The sequence below is a fragment of the Vombatus ursinus genome, unplaced genomic scaffold (assembly GCF_900497805.2).
Source record: "Vombatus ursinus unplaced genomic scaffold, bare-nosed wombat genome assembly UNPS02009062.1, whole genome shotgun sequence".
Classification (NCBI taxonomy): Eukaryota; Metazoa; Chordata; class Mammalia; order Diprotodontia; family Vombatidae; genus Vombatus; species Vombatus ursinus.
Window position 1 is genome coordinate 22,701,965 of NW_020948840.1, and position 13,075 is coordinate 22,715,039.

Sequence of the window (13,075 nt, forward strand, 5' to 3'; positions counted from 1 at the left end):
ATTAGTGCACTGACTAGGAATGTAATTTGCACACAGTTTATAAAATATAATAGAACTGTTATGTTTCAATATGGTTCTCACTTATTCATCATCCACTGGAGTTTTATTCTATATTTTTCCCATTAGCTTTGGAAAAATTGAACGAAAAAATCTATCAAGTCTATAAAAGCAGAGGAAAAGTGTTTTAAGCAAGGGCAAAAATCTGGAAAATTGTCCAAAAATTCTGATGAAATAATTTAATTTCACTTAATAAGATTGCCGGCCAAAAATTTTAAAGAAGCTATACTTAATTCAATGCAATTAAATTCAAAATAATGTTAACTAAGTAACATAAATAATAATTTTTTTTTAACAAAGAGTACTTATCAAATGACAGTTAATATCAACAAAAGAATGCAATGGAGAAAAGCTTTTTAAACATGCCAACAGTTAGCAGCACATCTTTATTGATTTTGTTAAAGTATCAATTTATAAAGTTTAAATAAGGAAAGCAAAAACACAAGTATCCTATTTCTTAAAATATGAAGTAGAAAAGAGCTCACAGTTCAGTCAAACACAATACTTAATGCTATCTAGCCAGGCTTCCATTTTTGTGTTCAGCACCTTACTTCTCAACAGATATATTTCCCTAAAGTCATTTTATAGGTATTTCCTTATACATAGGAATTCATACAGCAGAATTCTGAGTTTTTAGAACTGGGGTAAAATAGTGCACAAATTAATTCTATGTCATCTGAAGATGGAAACACAGCAATACTTATGCACTGGAAGTTATTTCTAGACTTATTTCAGGAACAGGACTGATTGCACATTTCTATAACAGTGAAAATCTGGTCCCTCCATTCTTTTAGAGTATGCATATATGTATATATTCATCCATTCATCCACCAAATATTTATTGAGCACCTACTCTGTGCAAGGCACTGTGGTAGGTGATATGGGGACTCCACAGACAGAGTTCTTGCCCTCAAGAAGTTTTTAATATAAATGAAAAGATAAGATACACACAAGCTTTTTGTGAGCCCTCATTCAGGACAAAAGAATAGAGAGGTCACATCATGTAAGCTTATACACAGAACTATGTAAGGATTGACAAAATCAAATGTTGGCAGGATCCCTCTATATAATTAATTCTCACCATTCATGCCTGACCAGAATTGTAGTGGTGGTAGTGAGAAAGGAATACTAGGGGGAACCTGGTTCATAGTACACTCTGCAATCCTGGTTGAGTTACCACTATTCCTGACAGGATTAAATTCCTTGTAACAATTTAAGGTTTGGTGTAACATCCTACTATCTTAGTGCTGAAAAAGGCACCAGATAATTTTATAAGAGAGGCACAAGGGGAATGGAGGAAATATTTTGTGGTGGATAAGGCTTGCTCTTGTCCATCCACTTAGTCATATTATGAGAGCTAATCATGATGTGAAGAATGCAAACTCTGACATGAAAAATTCTGAAAGATAGTTTTGGATTCTGTCATGTTCATTATCTGAGGACCAGGCTAGATAAATTCAGAAATATTGGTCAGTATGTAATTTTGGGGGGGGGGGGATGGGAAAAGCAACTCATAAATGTACTAAGGAGTCTAGGACTTGGGGTCATTATTAGTGAAGGCAGTCTCTTCCCCTGCCCCCCAAATAAAATCACAGACTTCTGAAGTATTAAAATTCTAAAAAAGGTAACTAATGACTTTATAACCACAAAATAAAGGGTAAGCAAAGAAGGGCACTTTTTGGAAAGGAATTTTACGCAATAAAGGAAGTTTACATAATGGCTAGAATGAAATCTTACTTATAATTTTTACAGGTTGTCAATAAGAGGGAAGGCACAATATTATGTAATTTTGCTAGTTATAATATGCTTTTCCAGGTAGAAAAAAACCACAGATGTAGAGAAAAAGTGAATAGACTGATTTAAGACTATGTGAATGGGCAGAAAAGATGCCCTTTTTAGTCTATAACTCATTATCTTTCTTCCTAAAACATGGGGTTACTTGCCTAACCTTTCCTCCACATTGAATCAGTTCCCAAATCTTATTGATTCTTACATCACAGCTTCTCTTGGTCTACTTCAAGTCCATCTGTCAGTCTTTCCATTTCCACTGTTATTAGACTCATTTCCTGTATTTAATAGTGGAACTAAGGTAATAGTCTCCTGATGGTTCTCTCTTCCTTCAATCCACTATATGCTGTTTAATTCTCCTAAAGAACCACTTTAATTACAGTACTCCAATGCTAAAAAATAGGCCATTGTTTCCCATGATCTAAAGCCCAAGATGCCAAGATTCTTAATTTGGCCCAAAATACTGTCTCTACCACTATTTCTCTAAATGAAGCCTATACTGGGTAGCTGGGTGGCACAGTGGATAGAGTTTTGGCCTTGGATTCATGAGGACCTGAGTTCAAATCCGGGCTCAGACACTTGACACTTACTAGCTGTGTGACCTTGGGCAAGTCACTTAATTCTGATTGCCTCACCAAAAATAGATAAATGATAGACAGACAGACAGATAGATATATCTGAAGCCTATACTCCAGCCAAGCCTGACTATTTGCCTTTCTCCAAATAAACTTTCCTATTTCCATACCTTTTTTCATATTGTTCCTACTGCCTGGAATGCCTTCCCCTTATTCTAACTCATACTGAAATTGCTTTCACTCTTCAAGGCCCAAGTTAAATGCCACTTAATTCATGAAGATTACTCTAATCGCCATAACTGGAATCTCTTTAGTTTTTGTATTTTGCAAGTGATACTTACTCTATACTGTACTGCCTTTTAAGTATGTATATGTTATTAACCCAACAAGAATATAAGCTTCTACAGACAGGGAGCATGACTTAGTGAAAAGAGTGCTAGATTTGGAGTCAAAGGACCTAGATTCAAACCCTGTCTCTGACACTGAGTTCCCTTCCAGATCTACATCTACAATCCCTTGATACTCTCCAACTCACAGAATATTATCTTGAATATAATACAATACTTGTATTACAACATTGTATACAATAATACTTGTACATAATATGAGTTTGAAGAATTAAAGAATGACTAACTAGAAGACTTGAGAAGGGCTGGAAATAGGAATGTTTCACCTGCCTTATTATATACTACACTTCCCTTTACGAACTTCATGGTCCAGACAAACTGGCCTTTTGGCTGTTCTTCACAAGACATTCAGTTGAATGACTTTTCTTTAATATCATAAAAAGCATCTATCTAAAACCAAAAGTAACCATCATATGCAATGGGGATACACTAGAACCTTTTCCAATAAGTAAAGAAATGAGGCAAAACCACTTTCCCCATTATTATTGGATGTAGTTTGGGATCATCTATAATAATGTTTGAGAATGACTCAAAAGAAATATAACAGGATACCTCCAACACACCCTTGTAGGGAGGTGGGAGGAACAAAGGTGTTACACAATAGCATTATTTTTTGGACTTCTTCAGTTGTGCTGACTTTTTTTTCCCCTTTCTTTTCCTTCTTTCCTTGTCTTTAGAAAGCACTTTTTGTTATAAGGCATAATTCTCTGGAAAGGACAGGTGAGGGATACTGGAGATAACAATGACAATGTAAAAACAGAAGATATCAATAAAAATTTATTTTATAAAAATAAGAAGAAAACACGTCACAATGAACCATGATGGGGAAATTAAAAAAAAAAGTCACAGTGAATAATTTTTTTCAAGACCAGGTTAGGAAAGGGAGAGAGGCAGAGCTCTGTGGACACTGGGGCAAAGGTATGGTCAGGAGTACATGTTGTATAGAGCATTCAATCTCATAGGCAGAGATTGCCCTGTACACAGGGGCAAGTGGAAGTCCCAGATCCATACAGGAGCAACCTTAGACTCATACCGGCACATTGTGACAGGAATAGGGCCTGGAAGCTCTGACACCCACTACCAAGTTTTGGTCACAAATCCAAGGCAGAGGTGTACCTGGGGATGATGTTCCCCAGGAAAGGAAGTCCTGGGAGGTGTACCAAAAAAGGAGTTAATTCAGAAGCAAGCAGAAATGGTGTGGCTCAGATTCCTCGAGCAAAGCAGAGTCTTAACTCCAGCATCTAGCCCAAGCCACAAAGGAAGAGCCAAGGCAGGAATACAAGAATTAAGCAGGACCTACAATTCTGTTGATTTGAACCAAATGGGATTCCTAGGTAGCTGACAGTGGCTGACTCCAACACCAGTCTATTGTTGCTCAGACCCTAACCCAGGTTAAGAACTTAAAGAGTTCAGTCTTGATTATCTTAAGAAAAGAATAAAAAAGGAAGAGAAAAAGAGAATAGTACAGAGGGAAGAGAAAGTTTAGGGGAAATTAACTCACATAAGCAAGGTACATAAGCAAACAAAGGGAGGTAGGTGTTGTGAGACCTGACATCTCACTCTCATCTGAACTAGTCCAATGAAGGAAGAATGAATATACACTGACACAGTTAAGTATATAAAACATTTTACTCAAGAGAGAAATAGGAAGAAAAGGGAAAAACAGGAATTAGAGGGAGGGTAGATTAAAGGAGGGATAGTCTTAAGCAAAACAAACTCTAAGAAGAGGTATACAAAAGTATTTATGATTCTTTATGAAGTGGCAGGGAATGAGAATCTGAGGAGGTAACCATCAATTGAGGAACACCTAAACATACAATGGCATATAAATGTGATGGAATATGATTGTGCTGTACAAAACGATGAAAGGGATAGTTTCTGAGGGACTGGGATAACTTGTGTGAAGTGAATAGAAACAAGAGAACAATCCTTACGATGACAATATAACAAACATCTTTGAGAGAATTAGGAGTTCTGATCATCTACAATTCCAGAAGATTAATGATGAAACATGCCACCCACCTTTCGAATAGAGAAAGTATTCAGAGTACAGAATAAGATATAATTTTTTTTGGCCATGTCTGTGACAGGAGTGGTATTTCCCTTTTGTTCTCAATTTGAGTAGGGGAGAGGTTAAAGAGATGGAGAGAGGGAAGATTGTTCAAGACTGAAAAAAATTTAATTAAAAACCATCTTAATATATTTCCCTATTTAATCTATTTGGTTCAGGTCTCTGAAAGGACTTCATAGGATTAGAGCTATACTCACAGATATCTGTCAGAGCTATCTACATCTACAGTTCACATACGAGCTGAGCTTTGCATTTAAAAAAAATATTTATTTTTGATAGTACTTAAAAAATTTTGAGTTCCAAATTCTTTCATTCCCTCTAGCCCTTTCCTCAGCAACTGAGAAGGCAAATAATATAGTATCAATTATACATGTGAAATCATGTAAAATATATTTCTATATTAGTCAAAGGAGAAAAAAAGGAAAAACAAAAGAAAAATATACTTCAATTCGTACTCAAAATTCATCAGTTTTCTCTCTTTGGAGGTAGACAGCATTTTTCATCATGAGTCCTTTAGAATTGTCATGGATTACTGTCTTGATCAGAGTAGCTAATTCTTCACAGTTGATCATCATTACAATATTGCTGTTACTGTGTTCAATATTCTTGGTTTGGGGGCAGGTAGGTGGCACAGTGGACAGAGAACCAGCCTTGAAGTCAGGAGAACCTAAGTTCAGATCTGGCCTCACACCAAACACTTGACACGTACTAGCTGTGTGACCCTAGGCAAGTCACTTAACCCCAACTGCCTTAAAATATATATGTATATTCTCCCGGTTTTGCTCACTTTACTTTGCATCAGTTCATTTAAGTCTCCCCAAATTTTTCTGAAACTATCTCCCTCATCATTTTACAGTACAATAGTATTCCATCACAATCACATACTATAACTTGTTTACTCATTCCCTAATTGACAGGTATACCCTCAATTTCCAATTCTTTGTCAACACAAAAAGAACTGCTATAAATATTTTGTACATATCAGTCATTTCCTTTTTGTTTCCTCTCCCTGGGATATACACCTGGTAGTGATAATGCTAGGTCAAAGAATTTTATAACCCTTTGGACAAAGTTCCAAATAGTTCTACAGAATTGTAGGATAGTTCTCTCTCTCTCTTTTATTTTCGGTTAGGCAACGGGGTTAAGTGACTTGCCCAGAGTCACACAGCTAGGAAGTATTTATTATATGTCTGAGGCCAGATTTGAACTCAGGTCTTCCTGAATCCAAGGCTGGTGCTCTATTCACTACACCACCTAGCTACCCCAATAGTTCTCAACTCCATCAACAATGCATTAGTGTCCCTGTTTTTCCATATCTTCTCCAGTCTTTATCATTTTTCCCTATCATATTAGCCTCATTCTGTGAGGCAGTATCTCAGTTTAATTTGCATTTCTCTACTCAATAGTGATTTAGAGCATTTTTTCATATGACTACAGATAGCTTTGATTTCTTCTTCTGAAAACTGCCTGTTCATATCTTTGACCATTTAGCCAATTGTGGGATGGCTCGGATATTTACAAATTTGACTCAGTTCCCTTGATATTTGAGAAATGAAACTTTCATCAGATAACCCTGCTGGAAAAAAAAAATTATATCATTTAACTGTCTATGACACCTTTTAGCAAAATGTAATATCCATGATTATTCTTTTTTTTTTTTAATTATTTTTTGGTTACATTTTAAGTTCCAAACCGTCTTGCTCCCTCCCCACTCTGCACTAGAGATGGTCACCATTTCATACAAACTCACACACACAACCATACTATACAAACTTTTGTATATCAGTTCTTTCTCTGGAGGTGGATAGCATCTTTCTTCATAGGTCCTTTATAGTTTATGTGAGTATTTATAATATTCAAAATAACTTAGCCTTTCACAGTTGTTTTTCAAACAATATTGCTGTTACTGCATACAATGTTCTCTTGGTTTTGCTCATTTCACTCATTCTTTCAGGCAAGTTTTTCTATGTTTTTCTAAAATCAACCAGCTCATGATCTAAGACAATTCCAAAAGACTCATAACAGAAAATGCTATCCATGTCCAGAGAAAGAACTATGGAGTCTGCAGACTGAAGCACACTATTTTCTCTCTTTTTTCTCATGATTTTTCTCTCTTGTTCTGATTCTTCTTTCACATGTGTGACTAATGTGTAAATATTGTTAAGATGATTGTACATGGATAGCCTATATCAGATTGCATGCTGGTTTGGGGAGGGGAAAAATTTAGAACTCAAAATCTTATAAAAGTTAATGTTGAAAAACTAAATATAAATTTTAAAAAATCAACTAGTTCATTATATCTTACAGAACAGTGATATTCCATCAAAATCATATACCAGAGCTTGTTTGGCCATTTCCCAATTGATGGGCATCCCCTCAATTTCCAGTTCTTTGCTACCACAAAGAGAAATGTTATAAATACTTTAAAACACACAGATTCTTTTCCTTTTTCCCTGATCACATTGGGAAACATCTAAGGGAAACATCTACCAGTGCTATTGCTGGGTTAAAGGGCATACACAGTTTCATAACTTTTTGGGCATAATTCCAGATTGCTCTCCCAAATGGTTAGATCAGTTCACAGTTCAACCAACTGCCCCAATTTTTCCATGCCCCCTCTGAACATCTGTCATTTTCCCTTCTATCATTTTAGCCAATCTGAAAGGTATGAGGTGATATCTCAAAGAGGTTTTTTTCTGTATTTCTCTAATTGATAATAATTTGAAGAATTTTTCCCAAATAACTATATAAAGTTTTAATTCTCTCATTGAAAAATGGCCCATTCTTTTCCTTTGACCATTTATCAATGGGAAAATGACTTATATTCTTAAAAATTTGACAAAGTTCTTTATATATTTGAGATATGAGACCTTTATCTGAGAAATTGTCTATACATTCCCAATTCCCCAATTTTCTGCTTTCTTTCTAATCTTGGCTACATTGGTTTTATTTGTACAAAACCCTGATAATTTAATGTAATCAAAATTATCCATTTTGTATATCGCAATGCTCTCTATTCTCTTGTTTATTCATATTGTTCTCTAATTTATAAGTTTGATAGGTAATGTGTTCCATATTATTCTAATCTTCTTATGGTATCTCCCTTTATATCTAGCTCACATATCCATTTCGACCTTATCTTGGTAAATAGTATAAGATATTGGTTCGTAACCAGTTTCTGCCAGATTACTTTCCAGTTTTCCCAACAATTTTTTTTAGCCAAAAGTGAATTCATGTCCCAAAAGCTTAAATCTTTACATTTGTCAAACACAAGGTTACTATAATAATTTACTAATATGTATTGTATGTCAATTCTGTTCCACTAATCCACCCTTTTATTTCTTAGCCAGTACAAGTTTTGATAATTACTGTCTTATAATTTAACTGTCTTATAATTTAAGATCTGGTACTGCTAAACCTTCCTTCTTTTATATTATTCCTTTTAATTAGGTCTATTTTTGCTGTTGCTTTGTATGAGATCATGATTGCTATTCCTGCCTTTTTTACTTCAGCTCCTTATTTTAAATCCTCTGTGTAACTTTTGGTTTCAAGTGTGCTTCTTATAAACAACATATTTTTGGAGTCTGGTTTTTAATCCATTCTACTATCTGCTTCTCTAAGTTCATTGCTTTCTCATTCACAGTTATTATTACCACATATTTTCCTCTATCCTATTTTCGTCTGTTAATCTTTCTTTTTACCGTCTCCTAAAAAATCTGTTTTGCCTCTGACCACAACCTCCCTTAATCTGCCCTCTCTTTTATTTACTCTTCCTTTCTCTTTCCCTACGAGTTCACTGTTGGATAAGATAGATTTTTATATCCAACTGAGCATGTGTGTGTGTGTGTATACACACACACACACACACACACACACATATACATATACACATTCTTCTCTCTTTGAACCACTTCCAATGAGACTGAGGATCAAGCATTGCCTGCTACCACCATACCATTTCCCTCTCCATTGTAAAAGTTGTTCCTTGTGCCTTTTATGTAATATAACTGTCCCCATTCTTCCTGTGCCCTCCCCCTTTCCCAGTGCCTCCCATTTTCTCACACTCTCCCCTTTTTTCTGAGATCATCCCAACATAATTAACTCATGCCTGTGCCTTCAATATATGGAGACTTCTTCTAACTACTTTAATGAAGTTGCATGTATCATCTTCCAATAAAGGAATGTAAACAGTTTAACTTTTAAAGTCTCTAGTAATTTGACTTTTACATTTACCTTTTTATGCTTCTTTTGAGTCTTGTGTCTGAATATCAAATTTTCTATTCAGCTCTTGTCTTTTCATTAGGAATGCTTGAAAGTTCTCTATTTCATTAAATATCCATTTTTTTTCTCCTGAAGGATTATACCCAGTTTTCCTGGGTAGGTTATTCATGGTTGTAAGTCTAGCTCTCTTTGCCTTCTGGAACATCATATTCCAGGCTCACCACTCCTTTATAGTGGTGGCTGTTAAGTCTTGAATGATCCTGGCTATTTCTCCATGATACCTTAACTGTTTCTTTCTGGCAGCTTGAAATATTTTCTCCTGGCCATGGGAGCTCTTGCATTTGGCTATCATATTCCTGAGAGTTTTCAGTTTGGGATCTCTTTCAGGAAGTGATCAGTGGATTCTTTCAATTTCTATTTTGCCCTATGGATTTAAAATATCAGGACAGTTTTCCTTGTTAATTTCTTAAAATATGACACAGGTTCATTTATTGGATCATGGCTTTGAGGTAGTCCAATAATTCTTAAATGATTTCTCTTTGATCTATTTTCCAGGCCAGTTGTTTTTCTGATAGTTCACATTTTCTTCTATTTTTTTTTAATCATTCTGACTTTGTTTTATTATTTCTTGATATCTCATGGAGTCATTAGCTTTCACTGGCCCAATTCTAATTTTTAAGGAATTATTTTTGTGCCTCCTTTTCCATTTGGCTAATTTTATTTTTTTCTTTAGTGTTTTTTTGTGTCTCTTTTACAAAGCTACAATTCTCTTTTCATAATTTTCTTGCATTACTCTCATTTTCCCTCAATTCTTCCTCCACTACTCATCTCTTTAACTCTTCCAAAAATTCTTGTTGAGTATGTCTCCAATTTGCATTTTCCTTTGAGGCTTTGCTTTTAGCTGTTATTAGGTTGTTGTCTTCTTCTGAGTTTGTTTTTGGTCTTCTGGGCTATTGTAGTAGGTTTTTTTTTTTTGTCGTCAAGTCTTTTTCTTGAGTTTGTTCATCTTCCAGCCTATTTCTTGACTTTGAACTTTATGATAAAGTTGGGCTCTACTCACTTAGAGGTAGGGAAGCACTGTCTCAATCTTCAGGTTTTTTCATGCTATTGTTTTGAGAGATATATCTGGGGGTCTGCAAGTTCTTGTGCTTCCAAGGTGGTGTGACCCTTGAAGAGGTGTGGTCACTACTCTTCTGGTCTACACTCTGGTCTTTACCCAGAAAAGGCCTATGCTCCCCTGTAGCCACAAGTGCTAGCATTCCTCTTGGCCCTGGAACTGTGACCTTGTCCCCCATGCTCTCTTCTCTCCACTAGAGGAGCTAGTGTTCCTCTTTATCTTGGAACTGCAACCAGAGCCCCTGCTCCCTTGTGACTGACAACAAGCCTTCCTTTTTGCCATGGAACTGTGACCCAGAACTGTATATGGGCAGTAGAACTGCCAAAAAGTACCAGGTCCCACACCTAGGGCTAGCAAAGGGTCCATAGTAATCTCTTTCTAACCAGGTGTCTGACTCACTTACTGTCTCTGGGCTGAGCTCTGGAAGCTGCTGTTAAGGATACTGCATCCACTTCCAAAGCCCACTGCAAGTGTCCTGCTGTATGCACTTCACACTGGCCCCCACTCCAGTATCACAGTCTTTTCCTGCCAAACTTCTGAGTTGTCTTAGGTTAGAAAAATGTTTCATCCTGATTTCTTGTTGGCTCTGCTACTCCAGAATTCAATTTGAGGTATTATTTTAAAGTTGTTTCGAGAGGAATTCTGGGAGAGTTAAGTTGAGTTGCTGACTCTACTTTGCCATTTTGGCTCTGCCTTTGCATTTTTTTTAAGTTGAGAAAATGATTTACCTGTAAACTTGTATTGTCTTCCTCTTGGCCTAAATAACTGAAGGATATGTTTTCTCTGACCAAACTTGGTCTAGTCATTCCACTGATAGATTTAAAAGACTGAATTTGTCTCACCCCGGATAGAATCTGAAAAGTTCCATTATACCTCTCAAAACAGAAGTACATTCTAAGGACTGATTTCCTTTAAAGGGCTATAATAAAGAGGAACACAAAACTTGGGTGGTATATGCTAGAAAGGCAGACTGAAGAATTTTCTACTTTATAGAATGAAGTTATAGATAAACAAGACTTTCTGGTGGCAGGAGACAGAAAAGCCAGTGGAAAAATGAGATTATTGACCTGAAGTCCCAGAGCCATGCACATGCTCCAAAAAAGTCCTAATTCTAAGTTAAGATTCAAGATGACCTGAAAGAAGCATTCCATTAAAGCACTGGTAAAAAGCAGGATTAGATTAAGCAGTGAGTACATACAGGCATACCTCATTTTATTGTGCTTCGCTCATATTGTGTGTGTGGTTTTTTTTTGGGTTAGGCAATGGGGGTTAAGTGACTTGCCCAGGGTCACACAGCTAGTAAGTGTCAAGTGTCAAGTGTGTGAGACTGGATTTGAACTCAGGTCCTCCTGACTCCAGGGCCAGTGCTCTATCTACTGTGCCACCTAGCTGCCCCTCATATTGTGTTTTTTACAAATTAAAAATTTGTGGCAACTCTATATTGAGCAAATCTGTTGGCACCATTTTTCTAACAGTATGTGTTCATATTATATCTCTGTATCACATTTTAGTTATTCTTGCAATATTTCAAACATTTTCATTATTATATCTTACATGGTGATCTGTGATCCGTGATCTTTGATGTTACTTTTGTAATTCTTATGGGATGCCACAAACCATGCCTATATAAGACAGTCAATTTAATCGATAAAAGTTGTATTTGTTCTGACTGTTCCACCAACTGGCCATCTCCCCATCTCTCTCTCTTTACTAGGGCCTCTCCTTATTCCTTGGGATACAACAATATTGAAATCAGGCTAATTAATAACTCTACAATGGCCACTAATTGTTCAAGTGAAAGGAGAGTTAATCAATGCAGCAACCTTAGTCATTTTCTTATTTTAAGAAATTGCCACAGCTACCCCAACTTTCAGCAACTACCACCCTGATCAGTCAGCAGCCATCAACATCAAGGTAAGACCCCCCTCACCAGCAAAAAGATTATGACTCACTGAAGGCTCAAATGACGGTTAGCATTTTTAGTAATGTTTTTTAAATTAAGGTATGTACATTTTTTAGACATAATATATTGCACACATAATAGACTGTAGGATAATGTAAATATAACTTTTGTATGCACTGGGAAACAAAAAAATTTATGTGATTTGCCTTATTGTAATATTCACTTTATTGTGGTGGTCTGGAACTGAACCTGTAGTATCTCTGAGGTATGCCTGTACTAATTAAAGATTAGTAAGAAAGGTATCAGGATAGTCCTAAGAGTATGCTTTCTTTAATAACTTGCTCCTTAAGACTTCTACATTCTTTAATAATTATGCTTACCTGTTTAGTAGAAGTTATGTTTTTAATTTTTAAAAAGCATAATTGAGGGGGAAAGCTTGCTAATATCTGTCCGTTAACTGTATCTATGGGAAATCCAGCTGTATGGACCACAAGGCTATAACCAAGGAACCACCGCTTACCTGGTGGCAACTTACCCTATTTGCAGCAAAGTACCTAGGAAGAAGCAAACAGCCTCTTGAATGTTGGCCTTGAAATTCCAATTCTATAAAGTGACAGTAAATGCCACAGTTACCAGGTCAAGCCATGGTCAAACATTAGAAATCCTAGTGTTTACCATATTAAAAAAATAAAGCAAACTTCAATTCAGTATGGTGTGGGTCTGGAATCAGGTATCAGGACCAGAAAATAAACACCACCAATTTTTCCTGAGTTCTTTGACCCTTTTATCATGCTCATATTAAACAAATTTCAAACGAATGATCAAGACATAAGGTCACTAACAAACCGGAAGAAGCAAATACACAGCAGTATTTTCCATTCCTCCCCAATTCTTTATATATGGGGACTTCAACACCCATGTTGATTTTTCTTCAAA

The 13,075-nt window shown here is 36.1% G+C and overlaps 1 protein-coding gene across 10 annotated transcripts in view; it reads right to left on the reverse strand.

Moving 5' to 3' along the window:
- NCOA1 (nuclear receptor coactivator 1) overlaps window positions 1–13,075 on the reverse strand; it is a 214,969-nt gene that overhangs the window by 40,392 nt on the left and 161,502 nt on the right. The gene's annotated exons all lie outside the window — the stretch shown is intronic.